Here is a 26,436-nt window from a genome sequence, read left to right on the forward strand (position 1 = left end):
TGTGTGTGTTCTTCTAATGCTTGCTAAGTGTTATGACATAAAAGCAAAGCATATATAAGAGTTCAAAATCAAATGTGACAGTTTTTTCTCTAATTCTAAAGCACTACAGTGTATTATCTCATGGGTTCTCTTCAGAGAACCCCAACAGCAGGCCGAGAGGCAGTGTGCTGGAAGATGCCAGGCAGTCCAGATAGGATCCCATTATCTTCCTCTCTTGCCACTTTTATTAAAACCTGCACTCAGCAAATGTTCAGTGAGTTCCATGTTTTAACTGGAATGGGCTGCTTTGAATTCAAATTGATGAGGTTTGTAACTTGCCCCTCTGTATCTAACCATTTTATCATTCCCCAGCTTCACTTCACCAAGGCTAGAGCTGAGACTAGCGCTAAAAACAAAATTCTTGGTAAAGGATTCCAGTATCTTTTAAGAGTTGTACCCAGACGCTAGAGAAATTTAATCAAAAGCTCAGTTACACGGATACAGCATATTTAAAATTTTTAGAACAAAAGAATTTTAGAAACTGGGAAGTTTAAAAACACTTGAAAAGCCATAACTACCTCTAACGTGATGGCTATTTCACAGTGGTGCTATTAGACAGCTACAGCCAAGTGCCCCAAATTAATATTCATAACAATGAGTATAAATAATATTGGGCTTTTTTGTGCTATAAGCACATCCTATTCTTATTTTAAAATACAGTAGCTTGAGTTTTGCAATGAATTTTCAGTTTCATCAGTCGTTTTGGGGTGACTGTTAGCTTCCAGCCAATAACAGAATATTATAAAAGGAGAAAGTTAAGATCAATCTTAAATGTGATAGTTTTTATATAAGTGTTGCTGCTATTTTTTAGTTAATTATTTACAAATGAATTTTTTCAATATATAATGCAGGAAGATGCCAATATTACTCAATTATTTTGATCCATTTACACCTTGAACTAAGGAAATAATTGGTATGCCACCCCTAATATTCATTTACTCAAAGATTTGTATCCTCTTTGGTTTGGTTTTATTTATGTGTAAATATGCATAGTTCAAAACTTGTTAGTAGCAACACTAATAATGTTATTTATATACTTCACCTTGTCCGTTTAAAATGGATTGTTCTATTTATAGAGTAACAGCCTGTAAAATTAAATTAAATTTTTTAATAGAAAAGACAGTCTTTTTAAAAATTATTATAATAGAAAGGTTGATTTTTTTCATAAATCACTTCCAAAGCAATTTTTTAAAAAATCTTGTTTTAGTTCCAAAACTTTAAAATACTCTTATTGATTTTTAAAAATAATTATTTATGTAAAATAATTTATGGTAGAGTTTTCTGTACTTGAAAATATATTCTTATAATAGGAATTTTACAAGACCATTTATTTTAGCAGTGCTAGGAAATACAACTATAATTTAGAAGCTATTGTTGATTGTTTCTAGAAATATATATTGACCTCATTAGTTTTAAGTGGTAACATTACTAAGCCAAAGTATTAATCCAACAGTACCAGAATTACTGATTGTAATCAGTTTTCTTCAAACTTTTCCTTTAGCACTTAGCTTTCACTTAGCTTGTCATACATAAATATAAATGTAAATTTAAATTATCTTAGAATTGTCATTTTTAAACTTATTATAGAATTAACGCCCATGGAAGCTCCAGTGTCTAAAGTCTTTTGTTACTGTCCTTTTGGTAGGCATTTGGGGTCTGGTGGTATTGATACCACCCTTGGACACTGTATTATTAATCAAGAAGGCACCTAATGGTCCAGAGAATCTTCATCACCCAATGAGCATTCACTGAGTCATTTATTCATCCAGTAATGCTCTAGAGGAGAGAAAGTCGTCATCCTCATCACTAGCAACTAGCATTTATTGGGTCCTCATACATGCCAGATGTGCTTCTACACTCTTAACATGTATTGATGTATTTAGTCCTCACAACAAAGTGTTTTTGAAAATGATAATGTGAAGTTTGTTAGCTGGATTTACAACTGATAAATATTTAGACACATGGTCTGCACATCTCCATTTATATTCTTGTCCTGAGACCCACTGATGTTAAAGGCTACCCCAAAACATGTCCATTTTGCACAGTTAAGAGTGTGATTTTATTTATTTTGGCAGAGGATAGATTAAACTGACTTTGGCATCTTAAACCACATCGATGTGTTAAAGATGTCAGGCTTTGTTAATGATGCATAATTTACTAAGCCTGATGAAAAGCAGAGACTAAAAGTTTCTTAGGTAAGGGTCTTCAGGCTGAGTTTTCTGGGAGGAAGGAAATGGAAAGTAATTATATATATATCTATATGTGTGTGTGTGTGTGTATGTGTGTGTTGCAACTATTAAGTGTCAAAAGGATAATGTGATCATGGGCTATTCACATTCAAATCCAAATTTAGGTATCATTTGGTGACAAATGTTTAACACAAAAACTCAAAGGTAAAATCTTCTTTTGCCTATTCAGTTTGAAAACTCTGTACTTAAGGAAGAGACACCAGCAAAATCAAGGATAAATATTTGAATTAGTCTGTAAGTACATTTGACAAAAATTCATTAAAGTCCTGGAAACATAACTCAATGGTAAATTAGTCTTACTCAATTTCTTTACCTAAAACTCTTCTGGTATTTGTCATAATGATAAATGATCATCTCCTCTAAGCCCTTCGTTTCCCCATAACTGAATTCCTACCCAATAAGCACCTTAAAGATTCTAAGACAGTCTCTGTTGTTATTCTCACATACTCTGGAACCCACAGCACTTAAATTTATGAATGGTTTGAACCATCAAGAAATTATGCAAGCTTAACCTAATGTTCTTTGAATATAAGCACTAGGTAAACAAGAAAATATTGCCACATGCATTTACTTGGTGCTTCTGACATTCTGATATTTAATGGTTTGATAATTACCTTTTGTAAGATGGGTAGAATTCCCTCCAAACATATTAGTTAGGATAATACTAGCTTCTGTAACAAACCCCAAAATAGATAGCGATTTAAAGAAAATAGAATTTTATTTTGCACTCATGTGAAGTTCAGCATCGACATTGTTAATTGGCAGGCTGCTTTCCTGCAGCCATTAAATCAGGAACCCTGACTCTTCCTATGTGATGGACCCAGTGTCTTCAACATGTGGCTTCTAAGACCACTGTTTCTCTTCATCAAGCCAGTGGAAAAGGAATGAAGAGGAGGAGGGGCCTACTTAGACTGGAAGTGACACACATCACTTGTGCTTATTTCTTACTAGGAAGTGTAGCCTTTTGGGGACAGCCACTTCCCAGTGATAATTGTGTAATATGGAAAGAAGACCACACATATTTGGTTGGTAGCATCATCTGCCAAAAGCAATCCAAAATCCAAAAATGTCAGTGATTAGTCCAAAGAAGTGACTGGAGGATTCAAGTTCTGTAACATCCAGTCAAAGGCTCTTATTACTAGATTACTGTTTGCCAACCAGTAGGACTCTGTCTGCAAACAAGTGACCTCTACTGACAGAGAAACCAGAGGAAAATTTAATTGAATGCTAAGCTAATGATAAGAAATGTAATCATAACAGTGATAGCCAGTGTTTATTGAGCATTCAATATGTCCGAGGCATTGTTCTAAGTACTTTATATATGTTAGTTTGGTTAATACTCAGGGTGATGCTAAAGGGAATTATTTTTAGTAGCCCCATTTTACTGTTGGGGAAACTGAGGCATGGGGATGTGAATATATTCCCCAAAGCCATGTGGTAAGCATCCATTGAAATCTGGATTCAAATCTAGATAGTCTGATTCCATCAGATTATTTTATCTTCCACCAAAGATAGAAAAATGCCATTTGAAAGCAAAGGGGAAAATGGAGAGAAAAGATTTCTTTCTGAAAGAAACTTTCTCTAATTAGGCTTGGCGTAAGTTACACAGTATGTAATTCTGTACAACTGACTCTCATCCTGTAGATTTGAAAGCCCCTGTTCTTTTCCCTGTGGTTTCTTACCTTGTCTAGGTCATGTGGACTCAGAAGAGGAAAAACTTAAACATGGTCTCTCATCTCAAAGAAGTTAGATTCTGTTGAGGAGAAAAGAGATCCTAAAATGGTAGGAAAGAGCAGTCAAGATTAAAGGACAAATAAAAGGCAGACAATAGGATTTCAGAAAAGGCTATAATCACTACACATAAATTACCAAGAAAGGGTTCATGAAGGATGTTCTTCTTTAGCTGGTCCCTAATAAATGGGTAGGATTTCATGAATAGAGAGGTACTGAGAATGTCAGAAGAGAAAGATGCTGGGAACAAAGTTTCGGGTAGATAAAGACACCGTGTTTGTAGCAGCCGGTCTGTAATAACAAGCAATTTTAGGAATTAGTAAGAGTTACATCTTTATCCATTTTTACTTTAGAACTTATTTTTTTGCATATATTTTTAATTCTATGTAACCATCTGGTAATGCCTGGCACTCTGATTTGTTGCAGTAGTAGTGTTTATCTAAGGAACTACGTATGTAGGCACAGGAAAATGAATGCTGAGTTCTGGGAACAAAGGCTGGGGAGGGATTTCCAAACAAATGTCACCTTCTACTCATTTCAACAAGTGTAAGAGTTAAGAAATGTGCCTTGCTGTCATCACATTTCTGGGCCTCTAGGGCTTGTTACAGAGGACCTAACCAAGAACTCTGTATTCTGGCTGTCCTGTCTAACTACATTTAAAGTAACTGACCATCCTTACATACCTATATCACTTCCCATCTCTGCTCTCTCATGCAGAGAATATTTCATCCCTCCCTCAAATCAAGGGATGAGCCCCTGGAGGACAGCAAGTGGGTTCTGAATTCTCTGAGGAGCCACCTCTGACTACGACTGCCCCTCTCTGTCAATCACAGAGCACTTCCAGTGACATCATGGCTGTTTTCAGTATTATGTTGTTGCTGTAGGCAGCATGAAATTGACAAGGAATGGCACAGAGAAGAGCTGAAAGGGCACTTCTGCTTTTGTGATGCATCTGACACCTGTAGTTACAAGAAAGAAAACAGCTTTCATAAGCATATTGCTGGGTGATGTAGAAGGTGAATGAGTATTTAGAAGGAGTTTTTCAGTGTAATAGCACAATAGAATCTAAACTGCTTCTGTGCACTTGTACTCTAAGAATATCCTCCTAAGTGGAAACAATCTGGTGAGGTAGTTTCTTAGAAATCTTTGGGTAGAAAGTTAGGCTTCAGTGAAAACCCAATCTAGATCTCAGAACGTTTTGGTCTATGAGATGGGAGTCTTACCAGCTCTGATTTTCATAAAGCATAGCTTTTTTAAAAACTTGATCTTCACATTTTTTTAAACTTTTACTTTAGGTATCGGGGTACATGTGAAGGTTTGCTGCCTAGGTAAACATGTGTCATGGGGGTTTGTTGTACACACTATTTCATCACTTGGTATTAAGCCCAGTACCCAATAGTTATTCTTCCTGATCTTCTCCCCTCTCCCCTCAGATAGACCCCGGTGTCTGTTGTTTTTCTTCTTTGTGTTCATAAGTTCTTATCAGTTAGCTCCCACTTGTGAGAAAATGCAGTATTTGGATTTCTGTTCCTGAGTTAGTTTGCTAAGGATAATAGCCAAATACACCTTTTTTTCTTAGGTTATATGCTTATTTGTATTTCTTCTGAGTAATCATATTATAGATTGCAAAGCTAGTGTCCAAAGTGAAACAGAAAGAAAAAAAAGATACCCTGGTCTCTTCTTGGGGGAGCCTTTCCTATGATTGAACAAACAAATCGACCTAAATTCAAGTTGTTATTATTACTGTAATAGTAAGAGCAACTCTGAGAATTAAGCCTTAGCAAATGAGGGGATTTAAGCCCAAATAAAGTCAGTTGTTTTGATAACTGAAGTAGTTTTAACACTAAGTGTACAGGTTACAAAACTGGGAAGCAATTGATTGTACTATGCTGAGAGATCACAAGTTTGCACGCTATCCATAATGCAGGGAACTTGAGCAATGTACTGAGTCTACAGTACTTTGTAGGTGAACATGGTTGACTCTGCACCTTCCTGTAGCAGCCCACAGTGCAAATGTCATCTTGATAACTCTGTTGGGTGGCTTCTTAGACCTTGTCATCCTGATCTTTTACCTGTTGTCTGGTCATGGTTTCTTCCTTGTTCTCCTTTACCCCCTTTGTGTGGAAAGACATTTTAGTCTTTAGCAGCAAATCAAAGACATTTACAGGTAACACTGATGATTTTCTCTCTTACCAGTACATCCTTTGTTTCAGGTTTGTTATGATGAATGTAAGGAGCACAGTGAGGAAAGCTATTGCCAGTCTTACTCACAAGCACTATAGGAAAACAAAAAGGAAAAGTCTTCCTGTAACTATTTGTGTGTCTCCCAAACCATGGAAACTAAGAAGAGCTACAATTATTGAAATAAAGTGTGCTATATTCCAGGCTAGGCCAAATATTCAGCAGAGAGCCTGAATATTTGATGTATAGGCAGTCAGGAAATAATGAATACAGAAAAAAGAAACCCACCACAAAACAGTATAATTAAGGACTAATTAGGCCAATTACTAGGCCACGTGTTTTGAATACAGTATCTCATTTAATCTTCGTGACAAATGTACTGTGTGATCTTGCTTCTACCTTTAGCTCGGCCCATTCCTCTGCATTCCTGTGTCATTTTGTAGACTTACCATTTTAATTGTTAAATTATACTGCCCTGGGTTCACAGGTATCATTCGCTCCAGTGGGAACCTCTTACTCGTCTTTTTACTCCCTGGCATGTATTTATCTATCAACTGCAAAGCCAAATAGATAAATAGAGTTGATTTGTTCCCTATCACTTCGCTTCTGACTCTAAATCACATCAAGTTCTCAGATATCTCATCCACGTATGTATTGCTATACAGATATTAGTACTTCTATCCCCGCTATAAATTCCCATGTGGAAAAAATGGTAAAAAAGGTAATGTTAGGATTACACCTCAAATTGATGTAATCCCTAGTTAGCATCTCATAATTCTGAAACTCTTTATTATCCTCTTAGTATACCGTGGTATTGACAGCACTTTGTTTTACCTTATCATTAGAACATCATCTGTTAGAATTTCTACTTGTATCATTAAAAGATGATTATGACAGCTTCGCTAAGCCTCATTCATGTGAATGGAAAATTAGTGCCATAAAGAAAATTCCTAATAATTATTTTCCAGGACGTGTTGGTACTTTTCAAACTTAAACTCATTAAATCGATTTGAATCTCATTTGAGCAAATCCACACAAACTGAGTGTCTTATTAATGTCAGTCTCATACTACTTTTAGGAAAAGATTTAATCAGAAAATATGTTAATAAAATCCACATGCATGGTTTTAATCTCCTCACATATATGGCAATAGTGTCTATGGATCTCAATATTTGGGAAGCGATTATCACACTAATTTACATATTATAAATTATCAAAGTAAATTGAATTTAATAATTATCAAAGTAATTCAAATAAACAGTACAGCAGACACTGTGCTAGTTGTTTTACATTTATTATCTTAACATGAGAATTTTTGTTCCCACTTTACAGATGTGGTAATCGAAGGTCAGAGAAAAATGACTTCCTCGGGGTCATATAATGCATGTGTAGCAAGAACCTTTCTGGGACATACTTCTGATAGACTCTAAAATCCTTATTTTTTTTAACTTTGCTACAGTGTCATATTGATTCGTATTTCCAGCACTGGGTCCTTCCTTTCATTGTTTTTTCAAGAGCAAGAGTATGTGTCTGATATAAAAAGCAAGTACTGAGTTTTCTTAAGTTCTAGTTCAAGGTCTAAAAAATAATGAAGAAGGATTAAACTTTGTTTATTCAACTTATCCATTATGAAATATACTTGAACAAATACATACTGCAATAATTAAAATCAGCATGCAAAATGCTTTATGTAAGTCTGGAGAGACAGAGTCAAACCTCACCACTCTGAAAATTTGTTTGGGTTCTATTTTCCCAGTGACTCAGATTTTGCTTTTTAAGCATCAAGAGATAGTAGCCAACATTTCGGATGGAAATCCTGTAAATATTTACCACACTTTCTCATACGTTGTCTGTATCTAACTTAATATAATGCTCTATTGATGACATTTCATTATAAACATATATTACATTACATAATGTTATAGAGTGGCCCTCAATGATCATTGAGGTATGAGGGATTATTGAATTCTACACTGAATTTTCCCTTTATTATATGAAGTTTCACCTTCTAGTCTTACCCTCGTCTGCCACTTTTTCTACCGTTTGTGCTTCTTTCTATGGTACTTCCTCTCCTTTTCTATTTGGCTGCAAGCTGAGAAAACTACTTTCTTAAAATTGTGTCTAAAATAAACACTCACGGTCCTTAATGAGGATCTAAAGAGTTCTTCTGTAGGCAAAATACAAGTGCTTTCCGTGAATGTGTAACTCATAAGTGGTGAAATTTTTTATTGTTTTTAATTCTTTTACCATGAATTAAGATAGGTCAAGTAGTTTGTTTACCTGGGAAATATTTATGGAATATTTTGGAAGCAACCATGTTGGAAAGGGCATTTGAGTAATATTAAAGAGGAAGGGTTGTTATCTTTCAGGCAGATGTCAACCAACAAAGTCTTCCTTTTCTCCCTCCTATAGCAACAAAAATCTATAACACACACTTGTAAATGAAGCAGCAAGATACTTACCTTGTATGATTTTATTTAATAGCATTTGATAAATGAAATATCTGGAATTATAAAAGGAAAATTGAAATGCGTATAGACAAACTATAAAACCTATTCAAAGGGGCATAAAGTCTGGGAACTTCCTACAGGAGTGTGATTAGCCTGATATCTATGTAGAAGGGACCAGGTCTGTTGGTACCAGTGTGGCACGTGGAAATACATCATTCAGTTTGGTCAACAGATTTGGCACATTTAAAGATTATAATGAAGCTGAACAGGATGAGTTCTCAGGATCAGGTGTGGCCTTGGTGAGGAAGAATTAATTGCTAATACTATATATAATATTTTTTTCTTATATGAAAACCTAGTAAACTGTATCTACTTTTACATATGGTTTCAAGTTATCTCTAAGCATCCATTTGGTTATCCATATACGATCCTCAGTATATAAGTTGGTGTATCCCTAGCTCATACAACAAATGGACCAGAAATGTACAATTGCTTAACCAAAACAAACATTTAGACCGTGAACTCTACATTCCTGTAAGCACTGGGGATTCTTGGTTAAGCAGCTCTCCCCCATGCAGTGATTCAGGGACCCTGGTACCTTGTATTTTGTGTCTCTGCTTGCTTCTGAGGCCTCATCCTTTCTGTCCAAAGAGAGAACATAGGGCACACAGCTACTTACCAGTCTTGTCCCATCAATAGGACACATCTCATCCCCTTACATTCCAGTGATTAGAACCTAGACATGTGGTTACTCCAAATGGAAGGGAGGCTGGGAAATGGAAGGGAGGCTGGGAAATGGAGTCCAGTTGTGTACAAGTTAGAAAAGAGGAATTTGGCACTCTTGGGTGTGTTATATATTAAATTACTACAGGAACTGTCTCTCAGAATTACCAAACCAACAAGTTTGGTAGCAACTGCACAACTGTATGGATGGAATAACTATATTAATGAATACCTTAATGTGTATGCAATGTCTGACTACACTTTTTTCCATAAGTCAGACCTTCAACATGAACTCTAAGACAACACCCTTGGTTTTTGACCATCACCTTTGTCTTTTCCTGGTGACTATTTTTTGGCTAAACACTAAATGGATGAATATGACAAGAGTCAAATATTGATGAGATGTTCCTGAAGTGTAATGTCTAATACCCAAACACCAAGAATATATATTTCTGTGCTGAAACTTAATATTTGCATTCCTTTTCACTATTTACTTGTTAAATCTTAGATTATTAAAGGAGAGCTGTTAAATGTCTCCACACTAACATGTTTTGAAGATAATAAAGCCCATTTGTTTATTACACTTCAGGAACATCTCATCAATATTTGCCTCTTGTCATTTTCATCCATTTAGAACTTAGCCAAAAAATATCCAGCATTGTCAATTTATCACTTTCTTAAAGATGACAAAAGCACTAATAAAGAAAGCAACAGTCAATATGTGATAACCTTTAGCTGCATGTATAAAAATTGTCTCCACAAGTCACTATGATTACTTGATAGATGGTCAAGATACACATATTGCCTCATTGTCTATAAAATATCTTCATTCCTAGATTTATGGTAGGACATTTTTAAGGGCAAAACTGTTTCATTATGAAATTTGTTTAATGCTAATGTAGCACCATTTCCGGGTTGCAAAGAGTTCAATATTTCACTGAATTTGTGGATTAAGTATGTATATAAAATTTGTGTATAATACATCTTTTCATATGTGTATATACGGGTATAATACATCTGTCCATACATGTGTGTAATACACATATGGATGGATGTATCTAGATATATATGTATATGCATATATATGGAGACAACATATATATGGAGACAGATGATACAGAGATAGACATAGAGATAGAATCAATGCTCTTTAAGGGTTTTGAACAATGAATATGATCCCACTAGGTTAATCAAGCAACAACCAAGGTGATTATATGAGAAAAGTTAATAACTTTTGTGTTTCTAAAATAGGACTGTGTTTTGTTTTAGACTTTGATATTTGCTTTAAGCATGTCCTTGAACGAATTTGTAATTTTGCTAACCTCAGTTTGCTCACCTGCCAAGTTGACATAATAACCTCTTTTACATAGGCATGTTGAAATGATCACGTAAAATATGAATATCAGATGCCTATAGATTGCATTCTTGGTGTTCCATATCCATCAATTTCTTCCTCTTTCCTTATGTATGATTCTACATTTAAAATATCACCCCCTCCACAATCAGTAACACCATTCTTACCCCTACAAGACTGTTAAAGAGGACTTTTAATTCAACTGACAGATTTTACTTTTTCCCTAAGTTAATTTTTTGGTTAAACTTTCACATAAAAAACTATAGCAAGGTATAAATAATACTTCTTGCTCTGACTAAAAATAATTCTGACACTTTATATCCTTTTTGAAAATTTCAGTCCAATGTGGTGTGAAATTCTGGGCTGAAAAATCTGCATTTCTGGTGAAAATACTTATTTAACTTAGTGGCACAGATAATATGGAAGGTGCAGAAGTAATTCTATTTCATGAATTTTATGACAAAAATTGTCTAAAAGTGGAAGGAGATCAAGCATTCTCCAGTTTGTAGGTGACTCGAAATCCGCCGAAGTAGTGCAATATCCACCCCTGCCCGTTAGAAAGCTAAACTAATATATTTTATATGCATATCTATTCCCTTCATGTGAATTCAAGAGGAATAGTCCTGCCCTGACAAAATGGTCCCTTTATCAAAGAGAAAAGACTCAGTTCAATAAATCATGAGCTTGACCAGAAACAAACTCTTGTGGTTTTATAATCTAATCCTAATTGGTGAGGATAAACAAAAGGGTTTATATCTTTGAAGACAAATATAATAAACCTGCTCCTCTGTAAATAAGTATAAAATTACAAGGTATATATGCAATTTACAGGCTACTAGAATCACTTTCTAATCTCTGGTTTGTCCATTTAACTTTTTAAAGCAGATTGGGCTGAAAGTATGGATTAAAGACTTAAACATAAGACCTAAAACCATAAAAACTCTACAAGAAAACCTAGGCAGTACCATTCAGGACAAAGGCATGGGCAAAGACTTCATGACCAAAACACCAAAAGCAATTGCAACAAAAGCCAAAATTGACAAATGGGATCTAATTAAACTAAAAAGCTTCTGTAGGGCAAAGGAAATTATCATCAGAGTGAACAGGCAACCTATGGAATGGGAGAAAAATTTTGCAATCTATCCATCTGACAAAGGACTAATATCCAGAATCTACAAGGAACTTAAACAAATTTAGAAGAGAAAAAAAAACCATCAAAAAGAGGGCGAAGGATATGAAAAGAACTTCTCAAAAGAAGACATTTATGTGGCCAACAAACATATGAAAGAAAGCTCATCATTACTGGTCATTAGAGAAATGCAAATCAAACCACAATAAGACACCATCTCATGTCAGTTAAAATGGTGATCATTAAAAAGTCAGGAAACAACAGATGCTGGAGAGGATGTGGAGAAATAGGAATGCTTTTACACTGTTGGTGAGAGTGTAAATTAGTTCAACCATTGTGGAAGACAGTGTGGCGATTCCTCAAGGATCTAGAACCAGAAATGCCATTTGAACTAGCAATCTCATTACTGGGTATATACCCAATTAATTATAAATCATTCTACTATAAAGACATACTCACATGAATGTTTATTGTGGCACTGTTCACAATAGCAAAGACTTGGAAACAACCCAAATGTCCGTCAATGATAGACTGGATAAAGAAAATGTGGAACATATACACCATGGAATACTATGCAGCCATAGAAAAGGATGAGTTCATGTCCTTTGCAGGGACATGGATGAAGCTAGAAACCATCATTCTCAGCAAACTAACACAGGAACAGAAAACCAAACACCACATGTTCTCACTCCTGAGTGGGAGTTGACAAATAAGAACACATGGACACAGGGAGGGCAACATCACACACTGGGGCCTGTCAGGGGGTGGGAGACTAGGGGAGGGGATAGTATTAGGAGAAATACCTAATGTAGATGACGAGTTGATGGGTGCAGCAAACCACCATGGCACGTGTGTAGCTATGTAACAAACCTGCATGTTCTGTACATGTATCACAGAACCTATAACAATAATAAAAGTATGATCGGTCTTAAAGCAATACTCATCGAGTTTTATTGGTGCTTCATCAGACTTGTAATATAAGTTTTGTTTGAACCAAATGAAATTGCTAATTTTGTAGTTTAAAATGGTCAGATATTGACTCTGGAAACCTTTACAAAACATAGCACTTCCAAAATCAAAATTAAATATAACAGTGGTAAAATTATAAAACCCAAATAATTTAGATATATCAAACTTGAGATATAACCAGTCTTCTTATTGCAGTATTTAACTGTCAATGAACACTCTGGAAAAAATAAATCTCTAAAATGAAGCAAGTAGTGTCGGTGCTTTAGGAAAATTGGTTCTTCTATACAAATGGAATTTTAGCAACTGTTTTAAACAAATTAAGGGTAATTAAAAATATATAAATAAAATTTAGTGCCAAGAGCATGCCAATCAAATAAAACTAGTTAATACTATATTCTTTAAAATATTATCCAAATAAGTGCACCGTGTATCTTACAAACAAATCACTTTATTATAAAAACAGTTTGTGAGAGGTACTTATATTGAATTTTTAACAAAGGTTGTTTTTTAATTTTGGAAAAAATATTTTTCAAACACCTGTTTTCCCACCTCTTTAATAAAATCTTTTGGAATAATCTCAGTAACATTACTGGGCAAATTGTGAATTTCTTATATAAGGACATGGCACATCTATTCAAATGAAAATACTGCATGACAGTAAGAAAAACGCCTCAATATATTTACCAAAAATGTGAGAAAGACATAGAAAGTCTTCCTGAGACTTATGGACAGAGATCAAAGAGAATAGTGGTTACTACAGTGCTCAGATTTGTAGAGATGGAGACTACTGCCTGCTTAGAGGAGAGTAAACACTGCAAAGTGTTCAAATCATAAGACTTGGAATTGGCTAAATCTGTGTTTGAACATTGACTCTGTCATTTACTAGTTATTTAATGACAGGCACATTTAACCCATACATATTGATTTGTATCATCTGATAAATAGACTAATAATCATATATCATAGACCTCAGGTGCTTCTGGAGATCAAAATAGATGATGTATGCAAATTGCCTCACATAGTACCTGGCAAACAATCAAAAATATTAGTTCTTCTTAGAATTACTTAGGAGAGGGTCTATAAAACAAGTACAACTAGTCTAAAGACCATTAGGGTTGTCCTTGGATAAGACAGACCTAAGTCCTCTGAATTGAGACCTCCATTTAATTCACCCACCTCTTCAGTAGGAGAAGGATTTTACTTTCCTCAGTGGGAGCAGCCCTTGGATAGTCTTTTTACTCCCACTTGTTCCATCCCTTTACCCAAAATCCCACCAACTTTCTGATCCCTTAGAATTAGTTTTCTATTGCTACATCACAAATCACCACAAACTTGACAGCTTAAAACAACACACATTTATAATTTTACAGTGTCCATGGGTCAGGAGTCTGGACACAGCCTTGCTGGGTTCTCTGCTCAGGGTCTCACAAAGTTGCTATCAAGTCGTCAGTGGGGCTGCGATCTCCTCTGAGGCACAGGGTCCTTGTCCAAACTCACTGGTGTTGGGAGAATTAAGTTCACTGTGGTTGTAGACTGAGGTCCCAAGTCCCATGCAGTTTGTAACATAGCTGTTTGTTTTCTTCAAGGCGAGCAGGAGAATATTGCTTCTATTTCAAGCCCTTTTTCTGGAGAAGGGCCGATCATCTTTTAAAGAGTACACTTGATGAGCTCAGTCCACCCGAGACAAGCAGCCTTCTGATTAACTCAAAGTCAACGGCTTTGGGACCATGGTTACATCTTCAAAATCCCCTCACCTAACCACAAGAGTGATATCCCTCATATTCTCACAGGTCCTGTCTGTATTGAAAAGAGAGGATTATGTTGGGCATTTATGCCAAAGAGTTATAATTTTGGATATCATATTAGAATTTTGCTTTCTATACCTTGAAACTATTTCATCTAAGTAAAGGGCATTTCATTTGGCAATATGGATAAGATTTAAATGCTAAGGCTCAATAAAAGTAGCAACATGATATGATCAACATGCAACTGAGGTATCATCAGTTAATACATTCTGATCATTCTGATCAAAACCTCTTGTTCCATATTACAAATTGAATAATGAGGGAAAGAGGTTGGTCTGGAGGTAACTGTTTAGTATTTTCCGTGTGAAAAGAGAGAGAAAAAGAGAAACTTTTCCCCCTCATCCAAACGAAGAAAAATTTCAAATACCTACTGCAAATTTGTTTGGAGTCTATCCAATTTCCCTTCCAATGACTTGGGGCTGAGAGAACTGAACTTTAGCCATCTCAGTCAAGCAGTTGGTTAAAAAAATTACATAATTATAAATATTTTCTTTTTTATATGATAGAATTCTTATGACTCCATCTCCAAAAGAGAAAAAGTTCCATTGAAATGAGGCATCACTGCATTTATTCATGGATTCTTATATTTGTTGAAAAGCCTGAGTCAGTTTCAGTCTTTCATGAACAAGAAACTAGACACAGTACACAGTTTTATACCTTTCTTGATGAAAAGAATATAATTCACAGCCTCTTTCCTCAAGCAGGTACACTTAAGCAAAATTTAAGGAGAGATAATATGCAAACTTTTAGCTGTGAGCAATTTTTAAAAAAATCCTTCAGATGGTAAGCTATGCTGTTAGGTCTTTGGTACCGTTGTGAGGTGGGGAGAATGGAGAGAGAAACAGAATGGGAATGAAAATTAATCATTACTTAATAAAAATAGAATACCATAAATAGAATTAAATCATATCTAAGTAAATTTCTATCTTAGAGTTTCATCTCATACTCTATTAAACATTTTCAACTTTTCTTATGCATTAAGAGAACCATGAGGGGAAATAGGCAAGCACTTTGTAGCCAGAAAGAACCACCATGGGATTCTTGAGGTCGCACTAGCTAACTGGATAATATTAGGCAAGTGACAGACCCTCTCAAAGATTCCATTCTTTAAAATATGTAAAACAAGGGTAATTGTACCCAGTTTGCAGGATTGAGTTGATAAGACACACACACACACACACACACACACACACACACACACACACACACACACACAAAATGCAGTACTCTACACAGTGCCTAGCACATGAAAGAGCTATGGTAACTATTGTAATTATGAGTCTTTATATTGCCATTGGCCTGTGTAGATTGTTTTAAGCAAGAATATGGTAGAACAAGCATCCTTGGTAACTTGTCATGAGATACTGGGGAATGTGATAATTGCAAAATCATTGAGTAAGTCAATGGAGAAATGCATGTTAATGACTTGGTTTAAAGACCATTGTAATGTTGTTATTACATGACACAAGTAAGGCTTCCTAGGAAAACAGAAGCCAATTCTACCTAAATACTTTTTTATTTACACTTCCCCATATCCTAAAATAAGATAGTAAATAGGAAAAAAGGATAAACAGATACATTAAACATAAGGGCTAGTATTTGTGCTGCTAATGAAATTTGTATTTGGTGTTGACCTTCCTGGCAGCCAAACAAACAAACAAACAACAACAACAACAACAACAACAAAAAAAAAACAGAAAAAAAAATGGAAGAAAATAATACATTTTAAGAAATGAAAACTTTTTATGGAGTTTATTCTGATAATATTATATTGTTCTTTATATGTTAGTGCATTGCTAAAGGTATTTTCATTTCTGTTGTCTCTATCAAGGACTGTTAATAGAAAAATTTGAGCATAATATTAAAATACGACTCACTGAAGGAGATTTGTTCAGCTAATGAGGTCTATTCTTGTGGAATTAACATTTTCCCTTCATGCTATACCTCTATTTTTAAAATTTAGCAACAAAGAACCTATTCAAAACAGTCAAAGCAATTTGGAGTTTTAGCCAATACATGAGAAAATACACACATAATAAAAATTAACATTTTACAGATAACATTTGCAGCTGTTGGCTCTGCTGAGAGCAGAGGTTCCCATGTACAAAAGATTTGCCTAAAATCTCAGAGTCAAGAAAATTCAGTTCAAATCCATCTATGCCAAAGTGAGTGTAAGCTGATCACTACACTTACTTGGATAGTTATTTAACAACCTTTAAATGAAGTAATCATACTACACTGATGTCAATGCCTACAACAAGGCCAACTACAGAGGATACACTCCACAAACATGTCTTAAGAATGAATACTATTCCTCTGTGGTGATGGAACCAGTTTGGTGGCTAAGGAGGGTTAGTTGATACAAATACTTGATATTTATCAATTAGGAAAGGGGAGGTGGTAACAACAAAATCCCTAGGTATGTATCAGGGTTTCTCAACCGAGGCACGCTTAGTATTTTATATGAGATAACTCTTTGTTGTGGGGGCTGTCCTGTGCATTGTAGAATATTCAGCAGCATCACTGGCTTCTGCCAACTAGATGCTACTGGAATCTCAAGTTGTGACAACCAAAGATATCTCCAAACATTTAGACCCCATTTCAGAAACACAGGCATATATGAACTTGTGTGTGTGTGTGCGTATATACACAGAAGAAGATGACAGATAATAGCTGTGTTGTGTATTATTTGCTTTTATTGTATTTTGAATATGTGAGATCAATTATTTTCAATTATTATGTGTTCTTTCATAGCACAATAGATAATTAACACAATTAGCCCAATGGTCACTTACTTTGAAAATAGCATGAATATAGTCTAAAAGAATTGAGTGTTTTCCAAAATTACAGCTAACGTACTTCATTACATTGCTTATGGTTCTTGATAAAATCATGCAAACATAAGCAATCTGATGTTATTTTGTTGTTTACAGTATTACTGTGTTGTTTTGGTTAACAGAATGAAAAACAGCACTGTAATACTACAAGTAAAAATGTTTTATTCTTAGTTTGTTTCATCAATAAAAGCTGACATTTTTGCAAGAAAGATGTTATACTATTGAAATTAACTTTTAGTCAATTGTAAATAATTGTATTATATCGGTATGTTATCATGAAGATTAGAAATCATTTCCTACAGAATCATGTTTTTGCTTCCTCAGCACTGTTTCAATTGAAAGGAATTTGAATGAAGTGCATCTCATTACTAACATAAAGTAGATGGAGCTTGAATAATTTTTATATTTATTTTCCATGGATGGCTATTACATTTCTTATCCTATCTATCCAAATTTTATAAAATAAATTGTTTTAATCCATTCTTTGGAGAGGAGCAATGAATTTATTTTTGCAAAAGCTATGCATCTGAATATATTGTAATATGCATAAAGCTCTGTTAACACAGTTATTTATATAAAAAGTGTAGCTGCCTTACCTTTTATTTAATTTACATACTTTATTTACTTTCTGACAGGTTCTTCTTTTTGCATTTATTTACATACCAAAAATGTCTTTTCAGATAAGTCAACTAAAACTTTGATGTACTGTATAATTTAAAACTCTATAAAATGATTTATATATTATATAGGCTTATATGAATTTTTACATTGAGGATAAATAATTTTGGATCTATTTCATTAATGATTCCTATATGGTAACACCATATTTCTTAAATATGAGGATAGAGAATTGTCTTTTGTCTGAGATAATGTTTAGGAAAAATTACAGAACTTAAGCCCAGTCTGTTTCAAATAGAAAAACTTATCTCTGGCTATTTTTAAAGGTGGTGGTTTTTTTCTCAAAATATGAACTTCACATAATATGAACATCTTAATCCTTAGAGAATTTGCTATGCTTACTGTAACCTTATACAAAAGATCCATATTTTTCTACTCAAATGTTGGAAACAATAAGAGTTGCCCTTGTATGTTTCATAAACTGTAACAGGAATCACTCACCAGCAAAGTAATAAGGACACGGTGTGTCAATTCAAAGACGTCCAGTTTTAGAAATATAAACTTAATCCTCTTCCCCTCCTTTTTTTTTGTATTTAGCTTTTGTAAGCATGGTTTGTATTTGCATAACCCACCATTCATATTCTTGTGAGTTCATGATATAAATAATTTGAAAAATTTCATTCAGTTCCCCAAATTATTCTAGTCATTATGGATGATTCATGAGAGGATTAATCTCTTGGATGTGACATAAAACTAGAGAGGAAAGACACTACCTATCATATCATTTGCAGTTAAGAACATGCTGCATATCTTTAAGCTTTACTTAAAGTGCTTATAGTAATTGGGTGTGCATGCCTTAGCTCCGTTAAAACCCAAACAGCAATATGGGAGAGTGTGGTTTGTTTTTTAAATGTGCAAGGAAGGAAAATTAGTGAAATCTGTTTAAGTCACAAAACTGCCTCATTCAGGACCCAATTCAGCAGCATGGAAAAAGTAACTCAAGTTAACTGTACTCTTAGCATATGTCTAAGCTCACAAATTTCAATTCACTTCAAATTTCTTTCTTCTCCCATGGATCTGCCTGCAAAGAAAAGAGATACAAAGATGGCAAACTGGTTAAACAGTTCATTAGCCCTAGATTCTTTTAGGGTTTTCAGAATAAAAACGTGTCCAGTTGCAGGCCAAATTCCTGCAAATGTGTTGGAATGGCAATGCGCCTCAAGAACTGTTTACGTTGCATTGCGAGCCTTCCTCTTTTTTCCCTCTTCATCCTCTACTCCTGACACTGCCATACATGCTTACACACATGCATATGGAGTTAAGGGTACAATGTATTTTGATTTTATCAATGCAAGTAAAATTTGGTGGAAGAAACAAAACTAAGCTAATGAACAAAAGATTTCATAATTATACAGAGATTGTGGTTTAGTGACCTAAATTGCACCATAATCCTTTAAAGGATTACAGTATTTGGATAGAAAAAAAGATTTATCTTTCTATAATGGCATCTCTGTATAAGAGGATATTATTGGATATGAGCTGCACGGTAGCAGCAGATATTTTCCTCCACGTCTTTCAGCAATTCAGAATAGTTCTCTGATCCATCTGAGAAGTAGCACTGAAGAATTAGTCCTCATTTATAATCAAACATTCTTGAATAACATTTTCTTCCAATTTTTGTTTTAAAGGTCTAACATTTGATCGTATGTTTTCTTTAGTTAACTTTCTATATTATATGGCAATCTCTGCAGTTATTTTTTTCAAAGATAAAAAGAAAAAAAAAGCATGTTCAAAAATGTAGAAGTTATTTTTGCAGTAACGTATGTCATGATTTTTAAACATTCAGGCCTTTAAACTTTTTTTATAGTGTATGTTCTTGCCAATCCCAGCACAGTTCTACAAAGTAAAATATTTGGCAGTGAATTCATATTAACAGATGGAACAAGAAATTAACACGTTTTTGCTTCGCTAATTCACAGTTCTTTTAATACGCTAATTCTAAATCACCTGTTCTGACTTTGACAGGCTACAGACACCTGTTTGGGGTAATATTCCACAGCTAATTATTACATGAGAAATTCAGTTTCCAACAAAAGGGTTTCTGTGTGAAATTGCCATTGTAGTTAACAAATTAATAATATCAGCTATATACAAATGTATTTCTGATGTCTTAAATACAGCTAATGTACTTCTCATCTATAACTAAAGAATGGTATATAAAAACTAAGACTGCCCTCTTAGTGTTTGAATTCTGTCTGTCACACTTTACACCATGGTTGCACTGATCAAGTCAGAATGTTCTTCCCAGTAGCAGTAATTTACTGTAATACTGTATTTTAAATGGCAGGAAAAGAGTATAGAATTTTCAAGTGGCTGGAAAAATTCCTAACTGTATGTTAAAAATGACTCAGGAGAGTTAAAAAAAAATACTGACAAGATGAGAGAGAAAAAAAGAAAAACTTAGCTTGGGTAGCATAATATGGAAGACAGAACAATAAATAAACAGGAAGTCCACTGAACTACAGAGTTTTGAAGTATGATGGACTTACATAAAGGCCCAAGAAGACTGTTGATTTGTTTGCTAAGAGAAAAGCAAGTAAATGATGCCAGAAATTTTATGGGTAGAAAATTAAATACCCGCTTCTTATAACTCAACCTCTTAACAGAGAAACTACTTCTATTTTCCACTAAATCCTGATTTTCTGTATCTTCCGTATTGTTCTTAGTTATTCTGACACGGTCATTTCCCCTGTGTCGCCTAGGACAACTTTCTTTAACACTAGCTCCTTTCCCTTCCTCCAATTTCCCCCATAAAAACCATGCTACGGGAAAGTGTGGAGGCAAGGAGTGTGTGTGTGGGAGGGTAGGTTGGTGGAACAAGAAGCAAAAATCAGAAACGTAAGGTTTTTAGATGTTTGTAACATAACGACAGATGCTGAGGTAGAGTCTATCTTTAGGTTTGCCAAAGGTTCCATTTTGTGTGTCTGTTTTTTGATTCTCTCTAATTGCTGTTCAGCTTTGTATGTGGCTTTGCTAATGTGTCTTCCGTAGCCACATTGTCGTTTCTTTAATTAACCTTGATATCCTAGTACCCAGATAGCAGAGTTCATCAAGCAGGCACTTGGAACTTTTAAGATTCATGCTGTTGTACTTTGATTTTTAATAGTTATTGCACAAAGTATATTTTTAAAATGCATTTTTATTCTGCGAGACTTAAGGTGGATGGGGAGAGAGCTTGTTTTTCTTTTTTTCTTGTTTTGTTTTTTGTTTTTACATTTAGCCTCCAGCCTCCTTGTAATTTGGTTGTTTTTCTCCCGGTTGCTACTCTAGAAAGCACATGGTCTTTCTCTCAAACCATGCTTTATGACATTGCTATTTGCAGAAATTTAACTGGCAGCCCACCCCAGGAAGATAAAATCCTGTTTCATCCAAGTTTGGTTCCCTCCTACACCCACACCTGAAACTATATTTCTGCCAGAGCCTACATTCTGCTAAGGAAGAAACCAATCTTTTATAATACTTCAACATACGTGAATTTTATTTTATTTTTAATTAAAAAATTGCATTTCTCATCCAAAAATGCTAGATGACATTTAAAGCTAGAAAAGTGTTTCCAAATAACTCACCTTTACAATTAACTCTTATCAGGACTAGACAGTTATTTCACTGTACCGGGGCAAGCACATGGCTGAGATGAGGCTGGGCAGTGAAAGGCCTCCATGATGATCGCCACTCGAGCTCCTGGCAACGTGCAGAAGCACATTATCCCACAGGATTTGCTCAGGGCTCAAAGTTTGGAAGAGAGTTACTGGTACATAATTGGAATGAGACCAACTTTTATTTTCAGTTAATAAGATGCTCAAAGATAAATGAAACTTCCTGGTTTTGGGGAGAAAAAAAAAAGACTCTTGGGAAGCATTTCTTAAGTTTTTCCTGAAAACATTTTTAGACATACATTTGCTACCTCTAAAAAACAACATGAATGAATTAGATCTCGATGATAATGGAAAATATTCAAGGTTTAACACTAAAAGGATAATGACCTTGCAAAAGTGTGTTTGGCAATTTTATTCAATGTGAAATTCTTAAGAAAATTGTTCAAGATAATGAATAACATTACAATGCAATTTCACTCATCTGTCCTCAGTTAAAACACTTTGACAAATCAATTCATTAATAAGTAAATCTAATATCCCTGTACTGTCCTACCTTAAATATACTCATTATGTATAATGCATGACAAAATTTTGCTATGGACTAATATAGATGTATGTATCTTTATTTTTATGTATGTAAGTGTGTATCCACATACATGTGCATACATTTTAGGGAGTCTATTTAATCCTTCAAAGAGGTTTGCAGATTATAATAGAGTTCTTGCAGCAACAATTATATTTCATTTAATACTTTTCTAAGCAAGTAGAATTTTAACATATCAGACTTTTATAAAAGGGAAAGATTTATGTAACTAGCAGATGCTATTAATTGATAATCACCATTTATAGTCTTATAGATATTTTAAAGTCGTTTCCTATACATATAACATTATGGTACTATATTTAGGTTTTTATTTATAGAATATATTTTAGAAGGAATTAGGTAGTTTTCATTTAAAAAGTTTAATTTTCTTAATTTATCCTAGGCCAATTCTATTAATATGTCATCTTAGAATCATGATATTATTATAATAACAATAGCTTACTTTGATATACATGTGGCTCCCAAACACAGTTAAACATAAGAATTGCTGGGATAAATTTTGAAAAATATGGATACCAGAATACTTACTGTATTACCAAGGAGTAGGACACAGCTGTCTGTATTTTATAGAAACTCCCCAGGTGCTCCTGTGCAGGATGGGAGAAAATGCCATCATTGCATAGTTTCTACTAGCCAGAAATAACAGTTAAAGAATAATACTAATAACTATTATAGGAAGAATACCACCAACAAGAACACCACTAAAATCTACTCTCTTCAATATTTTTTAACCTAAAAAATGACAAGTCGTGTTATATATTCCTGAATCACCTTAATCCCTTAAGAAATAAATACATATTAAATATTTATTTAGGCCTGGAGCAGTGGCTCATCCCTGTAATCCCAGTACTTTGGGAGGCAGATGCGGGTGGATCACCTGAAATGAGGAGTTCAAGATCAACCTGGCCAACATGGTGAAACCCCGTCTCTACTGAAAATACAAAAAATTAGCCAGGCAAGGTGGCACGTGCCTGTACTCCCAGCTACTCAGGGGGCTGAGGCAGGAGAATAGCTTGAACCTGGGAGGTGGAGGTTGCAGTGAGCCAAGATCACGCCATTGCACTCCATCCTGGGAGACAAGAGCGAAACGCTGTCTCAAAAATAAAAATAAATAAATAAATAAAATAAATACGTATTTGTAAGGATCAGATACTTTTCAATTCAAATGGTTCCCGACGGGGTATTATTTAAGAAAATCAGACTTTTCTCCTAGTTGAGGTAGGAAATCACCATCCAATCAATCATCAAACCTTGCTGCATAAATGCCATTCTCCGACAAGCAGTATTGACAACTGCTGAGATTTGTTAGAAATGCAGAATTTCAGGCCACCCTGGACCTACTGAATCAAAATCTGTGTTCCGCCAAGATTCTCAGGCAATTTGAATGCCCAATAAATTTGAGAAGAACTCCCCAGCACTTGTGTGTGCCCACCTCCAAGCTAGGTGCTAGAGTACCCAGAATCAACATAGATGTGCAGAGATTTATCTTTGCCTGGCAGAATCTCGCTATTTGTAATATATACATATATATTTTATATATGTTATATATATTTTAATATATATAACATATAGACTTTGGAGGCTTTCATTTGAATTTGCATTTGAGCCAAAATCCTAATTCTGGTTACTATCTCTGATCCATAACATGAGATTCTCTGATCAATTCTGTCTCCAAATATGTAATCTCACTATAAGTATCAAATAATCGAATGCATCAACCTTCAAAATGTAGCTGGAATCTCACCATTATTTCCAGCCTAGATTACAATAAATGGCTTCCTAACTGGGTCCCTGCTTCTATATTCACTCCTCTTATAGTGTATTTTCCAAAAGTAGTCAAGCTCAGTGACTTTTTAAAAGACTTCAGGCTTATTGTCCCCATTCAAAATTGAACTTACATAGTTATAGTTTATGTACTTTAGGTGTCTGTTCAAATGGTAGTGCCCCAACTAACCTTTTCCTGATGATTGCATTTAAACTAAGCTTCCTGTCTATCCCTCTCTCTCTTCAACTTTACCCTGCATTTTCCTTTATGGTCCTGTGGTCCTCATCACTCTTTGTAAGCAATTGTATCATATTATTAAATAGTTTACTGCCTGTCTTCACTTGGAAATATAAGATCTAGAAAACAGACACTTTGTCTTCCTTGTCCCCCAGTGACTACAAGAGTACCAGATAAAAACAGGAAGAAAAAAATAACTTATGAGTGAATGTTTAATCAAATTAGTGATCTAGGATATTCAGTGTGTGTGTGGTTATATCATAAGTGTATTCATTGAGCACCTAATGTATGTCACTATGGCAGACTAAAAAATGGTACATAAAATATAGTATATGTTTTTGAGAAATAAATACATAATAGGCATATATTGCACAAAATATATTCTTTGGGAGTTGAAGGATGATTTCAATGGCATGAAGTAGAAGAAAGAAGACTTGTTTTGAGAAGTAGGTAATATGGTGATGACATTTTCACAAGGGTAAACAGCAAGATTTAGGGCTGAAGTATCTAGAGTATTATGCGTGAAACAGTGAGCGTAACTGTGGAATTGACAGTTCATTAGAAAGGTATCTAGTGACTAGCTTTTGGTGGCTTTACCTCCAAAACTACAGAGTTTGTACTGTATTCTGTAGACAGTATTTTCAAGAAGATAGTTATGTGTTCACAACAGTGGTTTAGGGGGATTCATGTAAAGGCAACATGCAGGATGGACTGTATTAAGAGACTGCAAAGACAGACAACTGGTTAGGAGATTTCTTATCGGAAGTGGGAAGAGTAGCTTGGGTGAAAGTGTGGTAGTAGGAATTTAAAGTATTAAGTGAATTAATAACATTAAGTTTCAGAAAACCACACAGCAATTACTTGTATAGGGTTTTTGTTTTGTTTTGTTTTTTGCTATCAACACCTTCCTCACTATTATGGCACATACAACTGCCATAAAAGTTTCTCCCATTTTTTTTTTTTTTTTTCCTTTGATAGAGTCTCTGTCACCCAGGCTGGAGTGCAATGGTACGGTCTCAGCTCAATGCAACCTCCACCTCCCGGGTTCAAGCAATTATCTTGCCTCAGCCTCCCAAGTGGCTAGGACTTAAAGGCACGTGGCACCACACCCGGCTAATATTTTTGTTTTTATTTTTAGTAGAGACAGGATTTCACCACGTTAGCCAGGATGGTCTCGATCTCCTGATCTTGTGATCTGCCCCCCTCGGTCTCCCAAAGAGTTGGGTTTACAGGCATGAGCCACCATGCCCAGCCCATAAAACTTTCACACAGTCAGAATGATGAGGGTTCTAATATAATCTGTGTGGATAACAATCCTTCCAGTGATTATGGATATTATCATTTCCTGTTGAAGGCTCAAATGATTGAGCATAGTAGTCTTGGCAAATATGAGTCTAAAAATAGGAGTTTATTATCTTCTCAGAAAAAGCCATCACTTTACTTCCAGATAAGGGCTCTTTTTTTTTTTTTTTCAAACAGTCAATACAAGAGACAAGAATCTTTTCCTATATTTAAAAGCGACTTTCGTTTATTGGATGGTAAACTGCTTACAGACACAAGTCTTTTAATCTTTATTGCCTCCCGTTTCTGAACAACAGTTTTCTTAACCACCATGAGAATATTAAAATCGACCTGGTAGGATCATGATAAGGGTTAAATGATATAATCTAAGTTAAATCTCAGTCTCTATGCCTGAGTAGAAAGTCAATAAATATTTGTTGCCTTCTCTTTTCCCCAGCACCTAGAAAAGTATCTTGACAACATTAATGCTCAATAACTGCTTGCCAAATAAATGAATGTTGTTGAGTTTGCACTAACTAAATGATGACTTTTTAAACCATTGACCAATAAGCATTCAAATGATCAGGTTCATGCAAATATCTTACAGAGATGAACCTCAACTGTAGCCCTGAAATTTTTTCTTAATCTCTTCTAGCCCACAAATTTCTCTTCCTATAGGTTTCTGTAGTTACCTACTTTTCCCCATAATATTCATTTTAACCATCTGTCTCTTATCTCCTAGACCACAATTTGTTGATTACTTACCAGATATATATTTTCAATGCTCTTAGATTGATAGCTCCATTTC

General features: G+C 34.8%; 1 protein-coding gene and 1 long non-coding RNA gene across 5 annotated transcripts in view; one reads left to right on the top strand and one right to left on the bottom strand.

The window, feature by feature from the left end:
* The window catches only part of LOC105492611 (Rho GTPase activating protein 15), a 628,732-nt gene that overhangs the window by 166,177 nt on the left and 436,119 nt on the right, over positions 1-26,436 (top strand). The window lies entirely within an intron of this gene.
* LOC139357100 (uncharacterized) overlaps positions 14,517-26,436 on the bottom strand; it is a 76,892-nt gene continuing 64,972 nt past the window's right edge. For 2 of the 3 annotated variants that reach the window (XR_011609734.1, XR_011609735.1), the window contains 2 exons: positions 22,874-22,932; positions 14,517-14,622 (listed from right to left, as the gene is read on the bottom strand). This is a non-coding gene — a long non-coding RNA (uncharacterized lncRNA). Of the gene's footprint in view, positions 14,623-16,358; positions 19,167-22,873; positions 22,933-26,436 lie in introns of those variants that run through there. The other variant, XR_011609736.1, reaches the window with a different exon arrangement.

Source organism: Macaca nemestrina, chromosome 11, assembly GCF_043159975.1.
Source record: "Macaca nemestrina isolate mMacNem1 chromosome 11, mMacNem.hap1, whole genome shotgun sequence".
In the NCBI taxonomy this organism is placed as follows: Eukaryota; Metazoa; Chordata; class Mammalia; order Primates; family Cercopithecidae; genus Macaca; species Macaca nemestrina.